We start from the raw sequence: 24,014 nt of genomic DNA, 5'->3' as shown, positions 1-24,014 counted from the left end.
ATCATAGAATTTACAGTGCAGAAGGAGGCCATTTGGCCCACCGAGTCTGCACCGGCTCTTGGAAAGAGCACCCGACTTCAGCCCATGCTTTCATCCTATCCCCATAACCCAGTAACCCCACCTAACCTTTTTGGACACGAAGGGCAATTTATCATGGCCAATCCACCTAACCTGCGCATCTTTGGACTGTGGGAGGAAACCGGAGCACACGGAAGAAATCCACGCAGACACTGGGAGAACGTGCAGACTCTGCACAGACAGTGACCCAAGCTTGGAATCGAACCTGGGACCGTGGAGCTGTGAAGCAACTATGCGAACCACCGTGCTACCATGCCACCCACTGTGTTACTGTGCCGCCCACAGATTCATTTATTATTGTAGTGATCAAACTTAACACTTACATCACAGGGATAATATAAGGGCTTACTCCACCCTTTGCACAATGCAGAATGTTGATTCCTTACCTGCTACTTTGGGAGCTGCTCGGCAAAGTCCCAGAACTTTCCGAAAGGGGAATTAACATCAAAAAAAGCTTTAGGTTTTATAAGTCAGTACGCAGGAAAGAGGAATACAAGAAAATGCACATAGAATTAGATATAGTAGAGTGGGTGGACGCTTGTGTGAAGCCTAAACACAGGTGTAAACGGATTGAGTTAGATTGATTGTTTCAGTGTTGTAAATGCTATGTAACATTTAATTCAAACATTGGCATCATTCCACTTTGATTTGTTGAAAATGGCATCTGACGATGGACAAAGCAGCAGTAGCTGTTCCATGGGCAACACGTGAGTGGAATAGGTTATAAAAAGTTTTTGCAACCACAAGTACCAGTAAAAGTAGGAATTAATTTGCATTGATATAAACCTTTCACAACCTCAAGATGTCTCAAAGTCCTTCATCGCCAATGAACTTTTTTGAACTATTGTAGTGTGTGAAAATATAACATCCACCAAACAACCAGCTCGGGCCCACATCAGCAGTGGGATAACTGACCAGATGAACTATTTTGGATTGGATTGGATTGGATTGGATTGGATTTGTTTATTGTCACGTGTACCGAGGTACAGTGAAAAGTATTTTTCTGCATGCAGCTCAACAGATCATTAGAAAAGGGAATTAAACAAAATTCAAGAAAATACATGAGAATACATAATAGGGCAACACAAGATATACAATGTAACTACATAAGCATTGGCATCGGTTGAAGCATACAGGGTGTAGTGTTAATGAGATCAGTAAATAAGAGGGTCATTTAGGAGTCTGGTGACAGTGGGGAAGAAGCTGTTTTTGAGTCTGTTCGTGCGTGTTCTCAGACTTCTGAATCTCCTGCCCGATGGAAGAAGTTGGAAAAGTGAGTAAGCCGGGTTGGAGGGATCCTTGATTATGCTGCCCGCTTTCCCCCGGCAGCGGGAGGTGTAGATGGAATCAATGGATGGGAGGCAGGTTTGTGTGATGGACTGGGCGGTATTCACGACTCTCTGAAGTTCCTTGCGGTCCTGGGCCGAGCAGTTGCCATACCAGGCTGTGATGCAGCCCGATAGGATGCTTTCTATAGTGCATCTGTAAAAGTTGGTAAGGGTTAATGTGGACATGCCGAATTTCCTTAGTTTCCTGAGGAAGTATAGGCGCTGTTGTGCTTTCTTGGTGATAGCGTCGACGTGAGTGGACCAGGATAGATATTTGGTGATGTGCACCCCTAGGAATTTGAAACTGCTAACCATCTCCACCTCGGCTCCGTTGATTCTGACAGGGGTGTGTACAGTACTTTGCTTCCTGAAGTCGATGACCAGCTCTTTAGTTTTGCTGGCATTGAGGGAGAGATTGTTGTCGTTACACCACTCCACTAGGTTCTCTATCTCCCTCCTGTATTCGGACTCGTCGTTATTCGATATCCGGCCCACTATGGTCGTATTGTCAGCAAACTTGTAGATGGAGTTGGAACCAAGTATTGCCACGCAGTCGTGTGTGTACAGGGAGTAGAGTAGGGGGCTAAGTACGCAGCCTTGCGGGGCACCGGTATTGAGGACTATTGTGGAGGAGGTGTTGGTGTTCATTCTTACTGACTGTGGTCTGTTGGTCAGAAAGTCAAGGATCCAGTTGCAGAGTGGAGAGCCAAGTCCTAGGTTTTGGAGCTTTGATATGAGCTTGGCTGGGATTATGGTGTTGAAGGTGGAGCTGTAGTCAATAAATAGGAGTCTGATGTAGGAGTCCTTGTTTTCGAGATGCTCTAGGGATGAGTGTAGGGCCAGGGAAATGGCATTTGATGTGGACCGGTTGCGACGGTATGCGAATTGAAGTGGGTCAAGGCGTTCCGGGAGTATGGAGGTGATGCGCTTCATGATCAGTCTCTCGAAGCACTTCATTCCAACTGACGTCAGGGCCACCGGGCGGTAGTCATTGAGGCATGTTGCCTGGTTCTTCTTTGGTACCGGTATGATGGTGGTCTTCTTGAAGCAGGTGGGGACCTCGGAGTGGAGTAGGGATAGGTTAAAGATGTCTGTGAATACCTCTGCCAGCTGGTATACACAGGCTCTGAGTGCACGACCAGGGATCCCGTCCGGGCCCATTGCCTTCCGTGGGTTCACTTTTAGGAAGGCCGATCTGACTTCGGAAACTGTGATGGTGGGTATGGGTGAATTATGGGCTGCTGGGGCACTCGACAGCGGATTGTTGGTTACCTGCTCAAACCGAGCATAGAATGCAGTAAGTTCATCGGGGAGGGGTGCACTGCTGCCAGAGATACTGCTCGGCTTCGCTTTGTAGCCCGTTATGTTGTTTAGTCCTTGCCACAACCGCCGAGAGTCTGTCTGTGACTCTAGCTTAGTTTGATATTCTCTCTTGGCATCTCGGATGGCTTTGCGGAGGTCGTACCTGGATTTCTTGTATAGGACAGGGTCGTCTGCCTTGAACGCCTCAGATCTGTCCTTCAGTAGGGAGTCAACCTCGCGGTTGAGCCATGGTTTCCGGTTGGGGAACGTACGTACTGCTTTCTTTGGCACAAAGTCGTCCACACATTTGCTGATGAAGTCTGTGACGGTGGTGGCATACTCATTTAAGTTAGTCGCTGAGTTCTTAAAAAGGGACCAATCCACTGTCTCTAAGCAGTCACGTAAGAGCTCTTACGTGATGGTTATGGTTGAAAGATAAATATTCGTGGGAGCTGAGGAAAGCTGCCTTGCTTTTGAAATAGAGCTGTGCAATCTTTTTGCAACCATCTGTGGGGTTGGACAGGCTTCAATTTAATTTTTCATCTGAAACATTACATTTTCTAAAGTGCAACACTCCTTCAATGCTGCACTGAAATGTCAACGTAGATTATGTACTCAAATCTTGAGTGGCGTTTGAAATTATGACCCCCAATACTGCTACTAAACCAAAGCTGACAATGTTGACTCATGTTTGCTACAAAAACATTATTTTTTTATTGTTACTGTGACTGCATTTCTTACAAGAGCAATATTAAAAGAATGGTTTAGATTAATCTAATTTCAGTTCTCTTCACTAAATAATCAATGTTCTTGCTCATTGGATTAGTACTTGGATTTCTGGCTGAAAGGTAATTAAAGCTCCTATAGATCCTTTGGTTGGAGAATTCATGAACAATCTTCATTATTGCTTTTGAGGATTAACAGAAAGACTTGCGTTTTTTTGGTGACTTGAAAGACCGACAGACATTCCAAAAAGAGGCAATGCATCCGCAAAATTGTAATGTAAATACAAATGCAGCAACTAATTTGCATAATATGAACTCCCACAAGAAACATGATGATGAATACCCAATCTATTTTTGTGATATTGATTGAGGGATAAATATCAAGCGTTAACTCCTGTACTTTTCTTCAAAGTAATGTGATCTTTTCTTGATATCTACTTGAGTGGACCAACAGGGTCCTGCTTAAAGTCTCATTTAAGAGACAGCTGGGGGCATGGTGGGGTGGGAGGTTGGATTTACCACCACCCTATTGGCAGGCGGAAATGACGGCAGGTATGGAGAATCGAGAGGAATCACAGCGTTTCTTTCACACCGGTGATAGTTACCCACAAGATTGCCCTGACCTGCCAATGACATAATGGGGATTTTGCCATTAAAGGTTGGAAACCCCATTACCAAACACTTAAATATCATTACTGGGCTTCCCCACTGAATTATTCCCCAACGTAAGGATCGTCCCTCCCACCCGAACCCACCCCCACCGCGTGATATGTTGTGGGTTTACAACAAGTCCTGACAAATGGTGACCAGGTGAATGGTTTCCGCTGGGGGCGCACATATAGGTGCAACCCTGGGGGTGTGGGAGAAGCTCATGGCCGGACAGTACCCTGGCACTGCCATGGAGCAGTGCATTAAGGGCTTCTGTTGGGGAGGTTCAGGGTGGGGCTGGTTCCCTGTGGAGAGGTGTGGGTTCCCGTGTCTTTGGGAGGGGCTCGTGAGGTATTTGTGTTTTTTTTACTTTTACTGTTTTCAAATTGGGGCACCTTGATCTGTCAGGGGCCAAGGTTGCTGGTGGGGATGGCTCATTCAGAGCCCACCCTGCCAGTGTGACATTGTGGGACTCATCTCCAGGATTTTCTCTTTTACAATGTGTCAAAAGAATATGGCTGGTAAAGTCGGCAGTGGGGCTGGCAGGTTATAAACTCTTTTCCTGTCTGACTTGACTCATTGTCAAAAAATGAGAAAATTGGGGAGACAGTGGCATCGTGGTATGGCCTCTAGACTAGTGATCTAGAGACCAAGAGTCATGCTCTGGGGACCTGGGTTTGAATCCCGCCATGGCAGATGGTGATATTTGAATTCAGTAAAAATATAATCTGGAATTAGCAGTCTAAAGATGACCATGAAACCATTGTCGATTGTCGTAAAAACCCATCTGGTTCACTATTGCCCTTTATGGAAGTAAATCTGCCACCTTTGCCTGGTCTGGCCTATATGTGACTCCAGATCCACAGCAATGTGGTTGACTCTTAACTGCCCCCTCAAGGGCAATTAGGGATGGACAATAAATGCTGGCCCAGCCAATGACACCACATCCCATTCGCAACTTTAAAACAAAATCTTTGACTCCCTGAGTACTGCTCTGGAGATCCACGCTAGGTTGCTGACCTCAAGTCTTGGAATGGGACTTGAACCCACAATCTTCTAGCAGCACCCCTTGTGTTTCATTTTTACTTAAAACATTCCTATTAGATTTTTTTAACCAGCTTCTCCTAGTTTTTCGCAGCTTGGCATTTGTTAGATCCCAAATATGTAAGCTTAATATCTTTGCACTGAGTGCTGAATTTGGGTGCATTTGAGTGCTATAGTGAGAGTTTGGTGACTGAGGGAGTTAGGTGAGGAGGGAGTAAGGTGCTCCTTTCATTTCATTTCCTACATTTCCACAGAGAGCGTGAAGGGAGCTGGGAGTTTACAGAGAGTGGAGCTGACTGGGAGCAGAATCGGTCCACAGGGCAGCTATATTCTGTAAGGTAAGAGAAGATGGAGGCTAGGGCAGTTGCATGCTCCTCCTGTAGGATGTGGGTGGTGAGGGGTACCACCGGTGTCCCTGCTGACTATAACTGTGGGAAGTGGACCCAAATCCAGCTGGAGTTGGATGAAAATCAGATTATCCGGGAGGCAGAGGGGGTAATAGAGAGGAGTTACAGGGAGGTAGCCACACCTAAGGTATGGGACAAGAGTAGCTGGCTTACAGTCAGGGGAAGGAAAACAAATGGGCGACAGTGCAGGGATCCCTTGTGGCCGTTCCCCTTCAAAACAAGTATACCGTTTTGGATGCTGTTGTGGGGGGATGACCTACCGGGGTAAGGCCCTAGCGGCCAGGTCACTGGCACTGAGTCTGGCTCTGTGGCTCAGAAGAGAAGGGGTAGAATAGAAAAGCAATAGTGATAGGAGACTCGATGGTTAGGGGAATAGATAGGAGATTCTGTGGTCACAAGCGAGACTCCCGGAAGGTATGTTGCCTCCCGGGTGCCAGGGCCAGGTGTCTCGGATCGAGTCTACAGGATTCTTAAGGAGGAGGGTGAGCAACCAGAAGTCATGCCGCACATAGGTACCAACGACATCGCTAAGAAAAGGGATGAGGATCTAAAAAGTGATTTTCGGGAGTTAGGTTGGAAGCTAAAAAGCAGGACAAGCACAGTTGTAATCTCAGGATTGCTACCAGTGCCACGTGCAAGTGAATCAAGGAACAGAGAATGATTGCAGCTGAACACGTGGCTACAGGGCTGGTGCAGGAAGGAAGGCTTCAGATATGTGGATCATTGTAATATATTCTGGGGAAGGTGGATCCTGTACATGAAGGATGGATTGCATCTAGACTGGAGGGGCACCAATATCCTGGGTGGGAGGTTTTCTAGAGCTCTTTGGGAGGGTTTAAACTAGTTTGGCAGGGGGATGGGAACCAGAGCTATGGATTAGAGGATAGGGTAGCTGTTGAACAAGCAGAAATAGTATGCAGCAAGTCTGTGAGGAAGGATAGACAGTTGATAGGGCAAAGTTGCACTCAGTGGAATGGGTTAAAGTGTGTCTGTTTCAATGCAAGGAGTGTCAGGAATAAGGGAGATGAAATTAGAGGATGGATCAGTACTTGGAACTACGATGTTGTGGCCATTACGGAGATGTGGCTTTCACAGGGGAAGAAATGGTTGTTAGATGTTCCGGGGTTCAGATGTTTTCAGAAGAATAGGGAGGGAGGTAAAAGAGGAGGGGGAGTGGCACTGTTAATTAGGGAGTGCACACAGCTGCAAAAAAGGAGGTAGTTGAGGAGGGTTTGTCTACTGAGTCAGTATGGGTGGAAGTCAGAAACAAGAAAGGAGCAGTCACTTTATTGGGAGTTTTCTATAGACCCCCCAATAGCAGCCGAGAGCTAGACGAACAGATTGGGCGGCACATCTTGGAAAAGTGCAGAAGTAACAGAGCTGTTGTCATGGGTGGAACCTCCTTAGTGAAAATGGTTTGGATGGAGCAGATTTTGTCAGGTGTGTACAGGAAGGAATCCTGACTCAATGTGTAGATAGGCCGACTAGGGGGGAGGCGATATTGGACTTGGTGCTCGGCAACGGACCAGGCCAGGTGTCAGATGTCTCGGTGGGAGCGAATTTCAGTGACAGTGACCACAACTCCTTGACCTTTACCATACACATGGAGAGGGATAGGAACAGACAGTATGGGAAGGTATTTAATTGGGGGAGGGAAAATTATACTGCTATTAGACAGGAGCTGAGGAGCATAAAGTGGGAACAATTGTTCTTGGGGAATTGCACAACAGTAGCTGGTTTAGCTCACTCGGCTAAATCGCTGGCTTTTAAAGCAGACCAAGCAGGCCAGCAGCACGGTTCGATTCCCGTACCAGCCTCCCCGGACAGGCGCTGGAATGTGGCGACTAGGGGCTTTTCACAGTAACTTCATTGAAGCCTACTCGTGACAATAAACGATTTTCATTTTTCATTTAATTAATGTGGAGATTGTTTAAGGAGCATTTGCTGTGAGCACTGGACAGTTTTGTCCCACCGAGACGAGGAAGGAATGGTAAGGTGAAGGAGCCTTGGATGACAAGAGAAGTGGAGCTTCTAGTCAAGAGGAAGAAGGAAGCTTATGTAAGGTTGAGGAAGCAAGGATCTGACTCGGCTATAGAGGGTTACAAGGTAGCCAGGAAGGAACTCGAAAATGGACTGAGGAGAGCTAGAAGGTGGCATGAAAAAGCCCTGGCAGGAAGGATTAGGGGAAACCCCAAGGCGTCCTGCACATGTGAGAAATAAGAGGATGATCAGATGCGAGTAGGGCCGATCAGGGATAGTGGAGGGAATTTGTGCCTTGAGTCTAAAGAGATGGGGGAGGCCCTAAATGAATACTTTGCTTCAGTATTCACCAGAGAGAAGGACCTTGTTGCCCATGAGAACAGTGTGAACCAGGTTAATAGATTCGAACAGGTTGATATTGAGAAGGAGAATGTGCTGGAAATTTCTGAAGCATCAGGACAGATAAGTCGCTTGGGCCTGACAGGATATACCCAAGGTTACTACGGGAAGCGAGGGAGGAGATTGCCCCGCCGTTGGCGATGATTTTTGCGTCTTCACTCTCCACTGGAGTAGTACCGGATGATTGGAGGGAGGAGAATGTTGTTCCCCTGTTTAAGAAAGGGAATAGGGAAACCCCTCGGAATTACAGACCCATCAGTCTTACGTCTGTGGTGAGCAAAATATTGGAAAGGATTCTGAGAGATAGGATTTATGATTATTTGGAAAAACATAGTTTGATTAAAGATAGTCAGCCTGGTTTTGTGAGGGGCAGATCATGCCTCACAAGCCTCATTGAATTCTTTGAGGATGTGACGAGACACATTAATGAAGGTTGGGCAGTGGATGTGGTGTATATGGATTTCAGTAAGACATTTGATAAGGTTCCCCATGGTGGGCTCATTCAGAAAGTTAGGGGGCATGGGATACAGAGAAATTTGGCTGTCTGGATAGAGACATGGCTGGCCGAAAGAAGACAGTGAGTGTTAGTGGATGGAAAGTATTCCGCCTGGAGATCCCTATAGATTCCTGCCTCCAAAATGATTTTAAAATATGCTGAATGTACTCAGCAGTTCAAACAGCACTGGTCGGGAGATAGATGCTCCCTGACATGTTGAGTAGCTCCAGCATAATCTGTGTTTTATGTTCTATTTCCAGCATTGCCAATAATTTGTTTTTTTATAAAATTATTTAATTGGATTAAGATATTTTTGCAAAACTATAGCCAAATAAAATGGATCTTTATATCTGGGATTCTGTATAGAAATGTTTCCTCTAATTAAAGTTTGAGAGGATAAAATAGATATTGCTGTTCCGTTGATCACCATGAGTAGGCAAGATGAGCAATTGTAGCTGACAGCGATTGCCTCAGTGATAGCCACCTAGATCTAGTGAACATTGCTTTTCAAAATAGAAATGAGTGCACGCAAATAATTTTGGGAGGAGGAAATTGCAACATAAATCTATTTCAGAGTCTCATCCTGACGTATTTCCTATCTATTGGCGGCTCCCCTTCATTAACTTTGTTGTTTTTGTTTTTAAAATCATACAAAATCATCCCACAAAAATTAACTTGAATCTGCAACGAATGTTGCTGCCACAGCATATAAATGGATGGACATTAATAATGTATGTCCCACACTTGCTGATTCAGAAGGTTACGTGTGTGCCACTGAAATTAAATGTTTAAAACTTTTCAGCTGAGGAAAGAGATTATAACTTTATAAATATTTTTTGTTTGAACAACATTTGCATGTTGTCAGATTTGCATCGCAATTTAGTTGCTTTCTGAAAGATGTGCTTTGATCAATATTGCTCACGTGAAATCATCTGAAAACTTCAGCAACTTTGTACCAAAATTACTGCGCTCAATTTTTCTTTTATCTTTTCCACCCCCGCCCTTCCCAATTATTGAAAACTTCAACTCTACGTTGGCCCACATGACCGTAGATATTATACGCTCTCTAGTTCATTAACTCCACTATTATCTTTGCTCAAGCTTTGCAAGCAAGTTTCTTCAGGCTATTGGATCTCTGACATCAACCCAACCATCACTTCATAGGTCTGTACCTCCAGAAGGTGCTGCTGGACAGCAACCAGAAGAGTGAATCCTGGCCAGTATCCTTCTTCCTAATTCCTCGTGGTGAGTTATGGCACTTGTGCCAATGCTCAGATTGAGGTCAGACGTCTTGCAGCAGTCTGGGAATTATATCTGTAACATTCTGGTATATTCTCATTCCTTTCATCACTGAAGAGACTAAAATATAATCCACCAAAGCAAAATCTACCAGAAATCTCGATTAGCATTATAATTTGCCAAATTATGTCAAACATATCTGCATCCATTGTATAATAGATTGTTGAATCTTTTGTTGCATTCAGTCTACTCATTATTGTAGCATCTTCATTTTACTTCACATCACACAATCCCGATCCTTGAGCAAGATGTAAGTAATGCATTCCCAAGACTAGAATAAATTCCTTAGAATGACTGTAGATAGTGAAGTTTTGCCAAGATCAGGAACTGAAAACACATTTTGAAGTATTTGTTCAATTATGCCACTAGCACTAAGCATCTGTAGTTCCTCTTGATGAAGGAAACGGATGAATGGTGAACAAAAGTTTTGTGAATTGAGCCACTTGAGTTTGTTTGAACAGATTTGAACTTTGTCCAAATTTGAGTCCTGTGTAACTTTTATGTTGAAATGAATGGATTTACTGAGCAGCAAATATCACAAAAGGCAATAACGGAACACAGAACATGGTGCTGAAATACATGATTGTTTTGTCATTTGTTTCCTGCTGATTTCTTTGACGGGGTAGATTTTTGATAGCTGTTGTCTACAGCTTAAACTCAAAAGCAAAATTGTTTGGTGTTAAGTATGCAGTAGCTTTAACTAACGCTGTTGATTGATCGGGATTTTTAATGTGAGATGGGGCAGGATGGGGAATGGGTGCATATTTGATAGTGTTGAGGTGGATTTGTGTCAACATTGATTGAAATATATTATGCCTAGAAAGAATTATGCCTAGATCTGCTGGATTCTGCTGCCTCTTTTTCATTCCACGATTGTAAGGATCACATTTTTAATTCATCTATGGAATGTGGGCGTCGCTGGCTAGACCAGCATTTATTGCACAAATCTAATTGCCCTTGAGAAGGTGGTAGTTAGCTACCTTCTTAAATCCTTGCATTCACTGAGGTGTAAGTACATCCGCAATGCTGTTCGGGAGGGAGTTCCAGGATTTTGAAGGAATGGCGATATATTTCCAAGTCAGGATGCTGAGTGATTTGGAGGGGAACCTTCAGGCGGTTCCCAGATGAGTTACCTGCTGCAGGATTCCTAGCCTTTGACCTGTCCTGGTAGCCACAGTATTACTATGGCTGGTCCAGTTCAGTTCCTGGTCAGTTGTAATCCCCAGGATGTTGATAGTAGGCGATTTAGTGATAGTAATTGCAATTGAATGTTAAGGGGCAATGTTTAGATCCTCTGTTGTTGGAGACGATTGTTGCCGAGCACTTGTGTGACACGAATGTTACTTGACACTTGTCAGCCCAAGCCTGGATGCTGTCCATGTCTTTCTGCATTTGAAGCAGCTATTATTTCTAGCACTCAAAATCTCTTTTAAAGTATACATTTATTTCTTCAAAATATAAATTGTCCTTTTATAAGTTTATATACAGTTCAACTAAGAAAATAAAACCATGATATGATACATTTTACATATGGATAACAATATTCGAGTAAGAATAACCCTCGTGTTGAAATTACCCATTTTTAATGCAATTTGTTTCATCTTGCAAAAGAAAAGTAAACATGTTTACATTTATCAGGAGTGCTCAGAGTTAAGAATGTTTTCTGAAAATCATCACAAAGTTGTAAGGTGGCTCGACTGAGGATGGTGCGAAAATGAACACAGCAAAACATTGTTTCATAAGGTTTGGGAATAACTCAACTTATTCAATTGTTCATTTAGGTCCATTGCTTGCTGCACGTCATGCACAAGAAATGTAGCAAACGCAAAAGCTGTGTTCTGATTACTCAATGGTCTTTATAGTGATTGTTTACAGCAGGTATTTTTTAAACATTTACCAGTGTTATAGATTTTTTTTTGTTAAGTGTAGGTTAGCAATGTAACCCTGAACTATTTTTAAAAAAAAATAATTTTTATTGGAATTATTTGAAAAATATATAGCAACAGAACAATAATAATAATAACAATAATAAACACCCCCCGGCACCCGTAACAACGCATGTAACGAACCCCCCACCCCCCAAACCCAATAAACAACAAAATAAATTAACAATAAGCAAATTAACTTAAACAATACCCCCCTGAGACTCCCCCCTCCCCCCCCTCCCCCCCCCCCCCCCCCCCCAGGTTGCTGCTGCTGCTGACCTAGTTCCTTATCGTTGAGCCAGAAAGTCGAGGAAAGGCTGCCACCTCCTAAAGAACCCTTGTACCGACCCCCTCGGGGCGAATTTCACCCTCTCCAGCTTAATGAATCCCGCCATGTCATTGATCCAGGTCTCCACGCTCGGAGGTCTCGCATCTTTCCACTGCAGCAAGATCCTCCGCCGGGCTACTAGGGACGCAAAGGCCAAAACATCGGCCTCTTTCGCCTCCTGCACTCCCGGCTCCACCCCAACCCCAAATATCGCGAGTCCCCAGCCTGGCTTGACCCTGGATCCTACCACCCTCGACACCGTCCTCGCCACCCCCTGCCAGAATTCCCCCAGTGCCGGGCATGCCCAAAACATATGGGCATGGTTCGCTGGGCTCCCCGACCACCTGGTGCACCTGTCCTCATCCCCAGAAAACTTGCTCATCCTCGTCCCAGACATATGAGCCCTGTGCAGTACCTTGAACTGGATGAGGCTAAGCCTCGCACATGAAGAGGAGGAGTTCACCCTCTCCAGGGCGTCCGCCCATGTCCCCTCCTCAATCTACTCCCCCAGCTCCACTTCCCACTTAGCCTTCAGCTCCTCTACCGATGCCTCCTCCACCTCCTGCATCAACTGGTAGATGTCAGACACCTTCCCATCCCCGACCCACACCCCCAAAAGCACCCTATCCCTTACCCCCGCGGGGGCAGCAAAGGGAACCCCTCCACCTGCCGCCTAGCAAACGCCTTGAACTGAAGGTACCTGAACATATTCCCCGCGGCGAGCTCAAACTTCTCCTCCAGTTCACCCAGGCTCGCAAACCTCCCGTCAATGAACAGGTCTCCCAACTTCCTAATGCCTGCCCTGTGCCACTGCAGGAACCCGCCATCAATGTTCCCTGGAACAAACCGGTGGTTCCCCCGCAGCGGGGCCTCCACCGAGCCCCCCACTTCCCCCCTGTGTCGCCTCCACTGCCCCCAAATTTTGAGGGTAGCCATTACCAGTGCCTTCAGGCTCGTGCCTCCACAGGACGCCATCTCCATCCGTTTCCATGCTGCCCCCTCCCCATCCATTACCCACTTGCGTACCATCGAGACATTAGCCGCCCAATAGTACCCAGAGAGTTTGGGCAGGCACTGGGGAGGCACTGGAACAAAAACAAAAACCTCGGGAGCACCGTCATTTTACTGGACTGTACTCTACCCGCCAACGACAGCGGCAGCATGTCCCACCTTTTAAACTCCTCCTCCATCTGCTCCACCAACCTAGTAAAATTAAGCTTATGCAAAGTCCCCCAACTCCTAGCCACCTGAACCCCCAGGTACCTAAAACTCCTCACTGCTCTTTTTAGCGGGAGCCTACCAATCCCGCCCTCCTGATCATCCGGGTGTACAACAAACAGCTTGCTCTTGCCCAGGTTCAACTTATAGCCCGAGAAACTCCCAAACTCAGCAAGAATCTCCATCACCTCCGGCATTCCCCCCACCGGGTCTGCTACATACAGCAGCAAGTCATCTGCATACAGCGACACTCGGTGCTCCTCCCCACCCCGCACCAGACCCCTCCACCTCCCCGACTCCCTGAGAGCCATGGCAAGAGGCTCAATTGCCAACGTAAAAAGCAAGGGGGACTGGGGGCACCCCTGCCTCGTCCCACGGTGGAGTCTGAAGTACTCGGACCTCCTCCCATTTGTCGCTACACTCGCCAACGGGGCCTCGTACAGCAACCTCACCCATTTAATAAACCCCACCCCAAACCCAAACCTCTCTAACACCTCCCACAAGTACCCCCACTCAACCCTATCAAAGGCCTTCTCCGCATCCAATGCCACCACAATCTCCGCCTCTCCTTCTGCCGCCGGCATCATTATCACATTTAGCAGCCTTCGCACGTTAGTGTTCAGCTGCCTCCCCTTCACAAAACCCGTCTAATCTTCATGTATCACCCCCGGCACACAGTCCTCTATTCTAGTGGCCAAGATCTTCGCCAGCAACTTGGCGTCTACATTCAGCAGTGAAGTTGGCCTATATGATCCACACTGCAAGGGGTCCTTATCTCGCTTCAGGACCAGGGAAATCAGCGCCCGTGACATCGTCGGGGGCAAAACACCCCCCTCCCATGCCTCGTTAAAGGTCCGAACCAACAGGGGGCCCAACAGGTCCGCGTATTTCTTATAAAATTCAACCGGGAACCCATCCGGTCCCGGCGCCTTACCCGACTGCATGTGGCCAATCCCACTGACCAGCTCCTCCGATCGGGGCCCCCAGTCGCTCCACCTGCTCCTCCTGCACCCTTGGAAATCGCAGCCTGTCCAAAAAGCTCTCCATTCCCCCTCCCACCGCCGGCAGCTCCGACCGGTACAGTTCCCTGTAGAAGTCCCTAAAGACCCCATTGACCTCTGCCCCCTGCCGCACCACATTCCCACCCCTATCCTTCACTTCACCAATCTCCCTAGCCGTGTCCCGCTTGCGAAGGTGATGCGCCAGCATCCTGCTCGCCTTCTCTCCATACTCGTAGACCGCTCCCTGCGCCTTCCTCCACTGTGTCTCCGCCTTTCTGGTGGTCAATAAATCAAACTTGGCCTGCGGGCTACGCTGCTCCCCCAGTAATCCCTCCTCCGGGGCCTCTGCATACCTCCTATCTACACTCAACAGCTCCCCCGCCAGTCTCTCCCTCTCCCTCCTCTCCCCCCTCTCCCTATGGGCTCGGATGGAGATCAGCTCCCCCCTGATCACTCCCTTCAGAGCCTCCCACATTATCCCCACCCGGATCGCCCCAGTATCATTGACCTCGAGGTACCTCTCGATACATCCCCGGACCCTCCTACACACCTCCTCATCAGCCAACAACCCCACGTCCAGACGCCAAAGCGGGCGCTGGTCCCGCACCTCCCCTATCTCCAGATCCACCCAATGCGGAGCATGGTCCGAAATCGCTATAGCCGAATATTCGGCCTCCTCCACCCTCGGGACCAGTCCCCTACTCAGGACAAAGAAATCAATATGGGAATAAACCCTGTGCACATGGGAGAAAAAAGAGTACTCCCGAGCCCTTAGCCTCCCAAACCTCCAGGGATCCACTCCTCCCATCTGGTCCATAAACCCCCTCAACACCTTGGCCGCCGCCGGCCTCCTGCCTGTCCTTGAAATAGAACGATCCAGTAGGGGATCCAGCACTGTATTGAAGCCCCCCCCCCCCCCCCCCCCCATGATCAGGCCCCCCACCTCCAGGTCAGGAATGTGGCCCAACATACGCCTCATGAAACCAGCATCATCCCAATTTGGGGCGTACACATTTACCAACACCACCCTCTCCCCCTGCAGCTTACCGCTTACCATCACATATCTGCCGCCAATATCAGCCACCACCTCAGACGCCTCAAACACCACCCTCTTCCCCACCAGGATCGCCACCCCCCTCCCCCGTCGACTAGCCATGGCCCATCGACTGCTCGCCCCTGGCCAGCACCCATTCGCCCCGTTTCCCACGGCGATAAAACCTCACCCCGGCCTCCCGACACACACCAGCTCCTCCCTGGCCAATCCAGCAGCAACCCGGTATCCCCCCCCCCCCAAGGCTAGGACCCCTCCGAGCCGCGATGCTCCCTCCATAGTACTCCCGTGAGCCAGCTGACTTCTGCTGACCCCGGCAGCTCCCGCCCCAACTCCGACCCCTCCCGATATGGGGTCACCCCTCCCCACCTGCATCAGCTCCTTGGCACCACTTCAGCGCGGGAAAACGGATCTGATATCCATGCCCCTTGCCACCAGCTCCACCCCCCTCGTCCAGCAGCGCAGGAAACCAGAGGAAAGCCCGCGCTTTCACACTGCCCCACCCCACCCCTCCAACGCAGCTCCCAAATAGCAGTCCTAACCCATCCACCAACCCCGTACAAACAAAAACAGATCAACCACAAACCCCAATACCTCCCTTAAGACACAAACCATAACCAACATCATCCGAAAGCGAGAGAAAACAAACAAACAGAATAACCAGCAACAGCATAAACAGTGATACAAAAAAAAAAACTCCAACAGCCCCCAATCCCTAGTTCGAGTTCAACTTTTCAGCCTGCACAAAGGCCCACGCCTCCTCCGGGGACTCAACATAGTAATGTCGGTCCTTGTAGGTGACCCACAGGCGCGCAGGCGTCAGCATGCTGAACTTCACCTGCTTGCCGTGGAGCACCGCCTTCGTCCGGTTGAACCCGGCCCTCCGCTTAGCCACCTCCGCACTCCAGTCCTGGTAGACGCGCACTACTGAATTCTCCCACTTGCTGCTCCTCACCTTCTTGGCCCATCGCAGCACACACTCCCGGTCACTGAACCGATGGAACCGCACCAGCACCGCCTGCGGAGGTTCATTCGCCTTAGGCCACCTGGCCAGTACTCTGTGGGCCCCCTCCAGCTCCAGGGGCAGATGGAAGGATCCTGCCCCCACCAGCGAGTTCAGCATCACAGCCACATAGGCCAGCAGGTCCGACCCCTCCAGCCCCTCCTCGAGGCCCAGGATCCGCAAGTTCTTCCTCCTTGATTGAAAATCCATCTCCTCGAAACGATTTTCCCACTTTTTGTGGAGCGCCTCGTGCATCTCCACCTTCCCCAAGAGGGCTGAAACCTCATCCTCACGCTCAGAGGCCTGCTGCTGCAACTCAAGTATCGCTGCACCCTAAGTTGTCTGGGTCTCCAGCAGCTTACTTGTCTTCAGGAATTCCAGCAACTCCCCTTTCAGCTCCGTAAAATAGCGCAGAAGGGCCGCCTGCTGCTCCTCCGCCCACTGCCTCCACTCCTCAGGGGCTCCACCGGCCGCCATTTTGTCCACCTTCCCCCGCTTTTCCAGGGGAGCTGCGGCCATTTTTCTCCTCGCCCCACTCCGGGTCCGCACCATAAATCCCGGGGGGTTTTGCTCCAGACCCCTTTATCCACCGGGAATCGTCGAATCAGCGCCGTTTGGGGCCCTTAAAAGAGCCCACAAGTCCTATTAAAGCGAGAGCTGCCGAACTTGCGGCTTAGCTCCGCATATCTGCAACCGGAAGTCGTAACCCTGAACTATTGAGTGCTCTGTTTTACAAACGGAGGAAGTCGGTTGACCAAAATGTACAATAATTTCCCTTCTGAGATATCATTTTGTATACTTGGTAATGCCTGTATCAGATATTGTTGTTTTTTTGGGGTTAAATGCTTCATCCCTCATTTACCTTCAGTATAGGATGACATTGCCATCTCCATTCTTTCAGAAGAGACTTTCCAAGCTATGCTTGACACCTTCATGGAAGTTGACCGAAGAATCAGCCTTAGGGCAGCACAGTAGCACAAATGGATAGCACTGTGGCTTCACAGCGCCAGGGTCCCAGGTTCGATTCCCTGCTGGGTCACTATTTGTGCGGAGTCTGCACGTTCTCCCCGTGTCTGCGTGGGTTTCCTCCGGGTGCTCCGGTTTCCTCCTACAGTCCAAACACGTGCACGTTAGGTGAATTGGCCATGATAAATTGACCTTAGTGACCAAAACGATTAGGAGGAGTTATTGGGTTGTGGAGATAGGGTGGAAGTGAGGGCTTAAGTGGATCGGTGAAGACTCGATGGGCCGAATGGCCTTCTGCACTGTATGTTCTATGTTCAACCTCAAGAAGACTCGAGTCCTTTACCAACCCGCCCCAGGGCAAGATCCGGTCTCTCCCTCCATCATGAGCAATGGAGAAACACTATCAAATGTCGAACATTTCCTCTTACAATGGGAGCCACCTCTCATCTAAGCCTGACATCGATGCTAGGAACCAACATTGTATCCAATCCACGAGTACCTCCTTTGGACACCTAAGGACGAGAGCCTTTGATGACTGCAACATCCATGCTGACAACTAGATCCTCGCATACAAGGCGATCGTCCAGCCAATTCTTCTATATGACTCAGAAAAGTGGACTATATACAGACACCTTGAAGACTTACCTCAAGAAATACAACATAGACGTCAATGCCTGGGAGACCTTGCTCCGAAGAGAACTTGGAGAAACCTCCTAATTGAAGGGACACAATTCTTCAAGGCAAGAGGCGTCCTGGAAAATGAGCCCGAGAAAGGAATACCAGTGATCTAGACTCCAAGTACCGATCGCACTTCCTGGAAAGACCTGCCAAGTGTGCAGTCAAGGATGTGGCTCTACGATTGGGCTCATCAATCAGGCAAGGACACATATGAAGTATCTCAGATGAACAATCATACTTTGTTCGTGACTGATCGCCGAAGAAGAAGGCGACAATAATCTCTCTTCCGAGATAGCATTTTGTTACATTGGTAACTCCTGTGTCTGATATTGGCTGGAATTCTCTGGCCGTTCAAGATTGGCGGGATTCTCTGGTACCGCCGGCAGCACATCCCTGCCTTCGGGTTTCCCGGTGGCTTAGGGTGGCTTCAGTGGGAACTTCCATTGACAGTGGCAGGAGCAGAGAAACCTGCCGCTAGCGAATGGCAAGCCGCCTTCCACTGCCGGGAAACATGCATCAGGAAGGCCGAAGAATCCTTCCCATTGTCTCTTGTTGGGTTTAATGCTTCAGAATTTGTCCTCCAAATTGTATTTGTGTGTTTTTATTTTTGTGTTTTGGAACAGTTCACATTTCCAAATGCTCACACTGTCCAACCCACCCACATCTCTGAAACACAGTGTTTTTTTTTGTTGTTTTTTAAAAAAAAAATTAGAGTACCCAATTATTTTTTCCAATTAAGGGGCAATTTAGCGTGGCCAATCCACCTACTCTGCACATTTTTGGGTTGTGGGGGCGAAACCCACGCAGACACGGGGAGAATGTGCAAACTCCACACAGACAGTGACCCAGAGCCGGGATCGAACCTGGGACCTCAGCGCCGTGAGGCGGCTGTGCTAACCACTAGGCCACCGTGCTGCCCTCTGAAACACAGTGTTAATGATAATCGTAATACGATATTAGGTACATTCAACATACTTTGAATTGTTGATGTATCCCAATACTCTAAATGTATCCATTTAAATAAATCCTGTTATTTTGGCATCGCTTTTTTCTGAGATTTTCTCTATCTTTGCTGAAATCTGTATCAAAGTGTGTGTATAACTTTTGATTTTTTTATCCTCTAAATGGGCTACAAGTAAATATTTGATTGATTGATCGATTTATTGTCACATGTACCGAAGTACAGGAAATGTACACAGTATGTACACAGTTGGCAAAATGAATAATCAACAAAGTACATTGACAAATAGTGATTGGTTACAGTGTGGAACAAGGGCCATGCAAAGCAAATACATTAGCAAGAACAGAATAGGGGGTCATGAATAGTGTTCTTAAAGGGAACAGATTAGTCTGGGAGAGAGTCATTGAGGAGTCTAGTAGCTGTGGGGAAGAAGCTGTTCCTATGTCTGGATAGGAGCTGGTTTAGCACAGGGCTAAATCGCTGGCTTTTAAAGCAGACCAAGGCAGGCCAGCAGCACGGTTCAATTCCCGTACCAACCTCCCCGAACAGGCGCTGGAATGTGGTGACTAGAGGCTTTTCACAGTAACTTAATTTGAGGCCTACTCATGACAATAAGTGATTTTCATTTTCATTTGTAACTTGAGCAACGCCGCCCCCCTATTCGGCGCCTGTTCAGGGAGGCTGTTACGGGAATCGAACCGTGCTGCTGGCCTGCTTGGTCTGCTTTCAAAGCCAGCGATTTAGCCCTGTGCTAAACAGCCCCAGATAAGTGGTTATGTTCGGAGGGGTCGTGGATGATGATGATGGTGGTTTCAAGCTCACTGGAGGGCCAGTCTGGTCTTGTGGAGTGGCGAGGCCGGGTTCACCTTCCAGTGGGTAACCTGTCGCTCTGGGGGTGGGCAAGATAGATGCTAACTTGTGGGATGCCTGTTCATGTTATAATATATGGTATCAAACAGCAGGTGATAAATGTTTTATCCTGTTTTGCTGTCCATGAAAATGAGTCATACTGCATAGTTATGACTTATTTATCTGATTTTGCCAATTTGATAGCTACACAAGGTAGAGAATGATCTATAGTCTAGTTTGATTTATTTTCCACAGAATATTTTCATTATAGCTGGAAAATGTGTCAGTCCCAAGAGCTGCTTCTGTTTTCAGAATACTAAAATGAATAACCATAATGTTGAATATATCAAATGCAGTTTATAACAAAATGATTCATCTTTGTTGGTAATATACAATGCCTTCAGTCCCCTTGGAATTTACAATGGATAAAATGTAGTCATAGGGAAAACTCAGTTGTAAGACCGCTGCACCACTGAGGTAAACCACTCAGTGTAATTTCAAGTAACATATGAAGTAATATATGATCAATGAAAATCTGTCAAACTTTCAAGAAATTGGTCTCAGAAAAAATATCAAATTAATATTGTAAAATATGTGTTGTATGAATATATATATTTACTGTTACAGATCAAATGGGAGGAGGTGGGGCTGTTTTGAGGTTGGGAACCTGGTGGTGTGGATTTCCTTTGGGTTCGACTAAATGTAATGGCAGGAGCTTTTGAATATTCCCTTGCCTCAATCTGGTTGGAAATGGAGACGTTTGCTGGTGGACAAGAGGAATTTGGCACCAGACCACAGCCACGGAATTGAGAAGAGGAAGGGAGTGATTGTAGGCTCTGGTTGGGGAGGGATTGTTGCAGTGGGGGAAGCTGGGGTGGTGAGGAGAGGTTGGAACAGTCAGTGATGGAGGAAATTTGAGGTTGGCAGAGAAGAGATTAGAAAATCTGCTGATGGGAAGAGATCAAATTGGCCTCAAAGAGGAGGAGATAGAAAGGATGATCTTGGCAAGACATTAGGAAGAAGGAATTGAAAGGGTCTGGTAAATGGGGAAAGATCTGTGAGGCTGGTGTCCGATTGCCTGGGGTGTGTGAAGTTTGGAAACTGGATCTACCAGGCAAGTGGAAAGGCACTTACTTCCTGGATCCAGCAGTCAGAACCTCCTTGTAGTCTACCTGTTTCCAAAGGCCTGGAAAACCTGTTAGACCAGGGTTAATTTTAAAAACCATGGAACTTCACAAAATATTTAAATAAGTAACTCTCCTCCTGCGAGTATTTGGGCAGCTAAGAATTGCAGTGTGGATCTTGTGTGGTTTGCAGCTGAAAGCATGGTCCTAGCAGCTGTTTGGGGTTGCTGGGGCTGAGAGACGTCTTAGCATGCTGAGAAGGTGGTGGAAGGTCATTGTTTCCATGTTGGAGACTGTTAGTGCTCAGAAGAAGCCGTGGGGACCATTTGTAGCTTAGAGACTAGTGATGGAGAAACTCAGAGACTGTGCCAGCTTTGTGAATCCAGCAGTCTGCAAAAGAATTGTAAGTGTGTTGGTAATGAGAGGATGTATTGCAGCTTTATGAATCCCATGGAACGCAGTCTCAGGCAAAGAGATTGAACGATCGGGAGGTGAGCAATCATCGAGGAAGTTCGAATTGGAATGGCTTTTGAGGGAATTCCGAGGCTAGATCTTCAAACATGAAGAGTTAAAATCCCCTGTAAGGGAGACAGAGTTTTAATGAGATATTGATCCGCCCAATGACCATTAATATCTGGATGGGTTGCTGAGAAACCCATAGGATCCATCATGGTAGCACCTGTCATTTAGTATGCAGCGTGATATGATCCACTACAATTTGCTTGTTAATTCATATTTACCTCCTTTTAATTCTGAATATTAAAATTGTAAGCTAGGTATTGTTAGCTAGTGTTGTATAGTAAACTTGTTTGGCTAACTGGGATTTCAAAGTTTGTCTGCTTTAAGCTAAATGTGGTCCCTAACTGAATTATATGAATCCATGATTTTTCTGAAAAGCTTTTTTGGACTTGCATCCATTGTTCTTTCTGGTTGTGTATTCTGATACTGACTTTCCTTTCCTTCCCCTCTGCTTCTTAATCAGGCACAGTGTTCCAACTGCCATGCTATCAGCAGTTTATATGGCTTCAAGATTGGCTGGATTTTTATCAGATTTTATCAGCCTATTATTCACTTTGAATCCCAAAGTTGTTTATAAATATGGAAAGAGCAAAAGGATAGGGACCAATTCAAGACCAAATAGAGAACCTGTGGGATTTAGTCCTTGTTCCAGCTGAAATAGTCGTAGACAATGCTTCCCCCCCCACAGCAAAATCAAGACATAAGCCATGGTACCGTGATCCGCAAATAATCAAAGAGGCATAGTGTGAGTGGAAATGTCAAGGTGTTTGAAGTGGATAAATCACCAGGCCCAAATGAATTTCATCCCAGAGTGCATAAAGAAGCAAGGAAAGAAATAATGGAAGTTCTGACCATTATCTGCAATCCCCTCTGGCTACAGATATAATGCTCAGGGACTGGCGGACTGATGACATTGAACTATTGTTCAAAAAGGAAGGCAAGGATAACCAGTATATACAGATATGTCATCCTAACCTCAGCAGTGGCAAAATTATTGGAAAACATTCTTAGTCAGTATAAATCGTCATTTAGAAACACACATTAATCATGGAATCCCTACAGTGCAGAAAGAGGCTATTCGACCCATCGAGTCTGCACTGACTCTCCAAAAGAGCACTCTGCACAGGTCCACTGCCCTGTCCACCCTGCCCAACCCTAAGGGTGGCATGGTGGTGCCGTGGTTAGCACTGCTGCCTCATGGCGCTAGCGACCTGGGTTCAATTTTGGCCTTAGGTCACTGTGAGGAGATTGCACATTCTCCCGTGTCTGCGTGGATTTCCTCCCACAGTCCAAAGATGTGCAGATCAGGCAGTTTGCCCATGCTAAATTGCCCCTAAGTGTCCAAAGATGTTCAGGTTAAGTGAGGTTCAGGGATAGGTCAGGGGACTAGGCCTGGGTAGGGTGCTCTTTCAGAAGGCCAGTTCAGATTCGATGAGCTAAACAGCTTCCTTCTGCACTGTAATGGTTCTATGGTTCGGTAACCCCGTAACCTAACCTGCACATCCCTGGATATCAAGGGGCAATTTAGCAAGGCCAATCCATCTAACCTGCACATCTTTGGTCGATGGGAGGAAACCGGAGCACCCAAAGGAAATCCACGCAGACACTGGGGGAATGTGCAAACTCCACACAGCCACCCAAGGCCGGAATTGAATGGGGGTCTCTGGCACTGTGCGCCAGCCATGCTAACCACTCTGCCACCGTGTCCCCTCAGTCACAGAACAACACACAGATTATTAAAATCACAGGTTAACCAAGAGAGCTAGGTGTGCAGAAACCGACAGCAGAACAGATCTCACTGGAAGACCTCACATTGTTCTGATTTTAGCCTTGTAAATCTTTTTAACACAAATCCACATATTTTATTTATGTGACGAAGCTGGCTGTCCTTTTATCTGGTTTCTCAAAATAAATTCCAAATCCCCTTCAGCTATTTAATTTCCTTTTGCTTTGCTTCTCTTTTTGGATTATCCATGGGTTCATTGGCAGCCACCAAAACTTCATAATCCAGATAAATTCTACTTCTGGTTTTGTTGCAAGATAGTTCTGTATCCATGTCTAAACTAAACTGCTTGCACTTTGTCCCTTCGAATTGCTAATGCACAATCTCCCTCTTGCTCTCTTGGAGGATCTTTGTAATGTTGAAGTCATTTCCAGACTAAAAATCAGTCCATATATTCTCCACACTTTTACCCCATTTGCCAACCCATGGCAATCCTTCACTTCTTGGCCGTCATCTTGAATAATTGACCAATATTTAAACCTGTCAGTAGCTTTTCCCCTATGTCCCATGTTGTTGCATCCTTCCAATCGCTCAGTCTGTCAACTGAGTACACATTCTGGGTAATTGGCATTTAGGATTATTACTTTAAAATAATCTTTTTATTAGTGTCACAGGTAGGCCTACATTAACACTGCAATGAAGTCACTGTGAAAATCCCCTAGTCGCCACACTCCGGTGCCTGTATGGGTACACTGAGGGAGAATTCAGAATGTCCAATTCACGTAACAAGCACGTCTTTCGGAACTTGTGGGAGGAAAGGGAGCACCCGGAGGAAACCCACTCAGACACGGGGAGAACATGCAGACTCTGCACCGACAGTGACCCAAGCCGGAAATCAAATCCTGGGCATCTGGTGCCGTGAAGAAACTGTGCTAACCACTGTGATACCATGCTGCCGTACT

At 47.1% G+C, this 24,014-nt stretch overlaps 1 protein-coding gene across 11 annotated transcripts in view; it reads left to right on the top strand.

Moving 5' to 3' along the window:
• gulp1b (GULP PTB domain containing engulfment adaptor 1b) overlaps positions 1-24,014 on the top strand; it is a 530,845-nt gene that overhangs the window by 109,913 nt on the left and 396,918 nt on the right. The window contains exon 1 of one of the 11 annotated variants that reach the window (XM_038789194.1): positions 5,397-5,463. The exons of the other annotated variants lie outside the window; for them this stretch is intronic. The gene's annotated coding sequence lies outside the window, so the exon portion shown is untranslated. Of the gene's footprint in view, positions 1-5,396; positions 5,464-24,014 lie in introns of those variants that run through there. 11 annotated transcript variants of the gene reach the window in all.

The sequence above is a fragment of the Scyliorhinus canicula genome, chromosome 2 (assembly GCF_902713615.1).
Source record: "Scyliorhinus canicula chromosome 2, sScyCan1.1, whole genome shotgun sequence".
NCBI lineage: Eukaryota > Metazoa > Chordata > Chondrichthyes > Carcharhiniformes > Scyliorhinidae > Scyliorhinus > Scyliorhinus canicula.
This window is presented reverse-complemented; position numbering and strand designations above follow the sequence as displayed.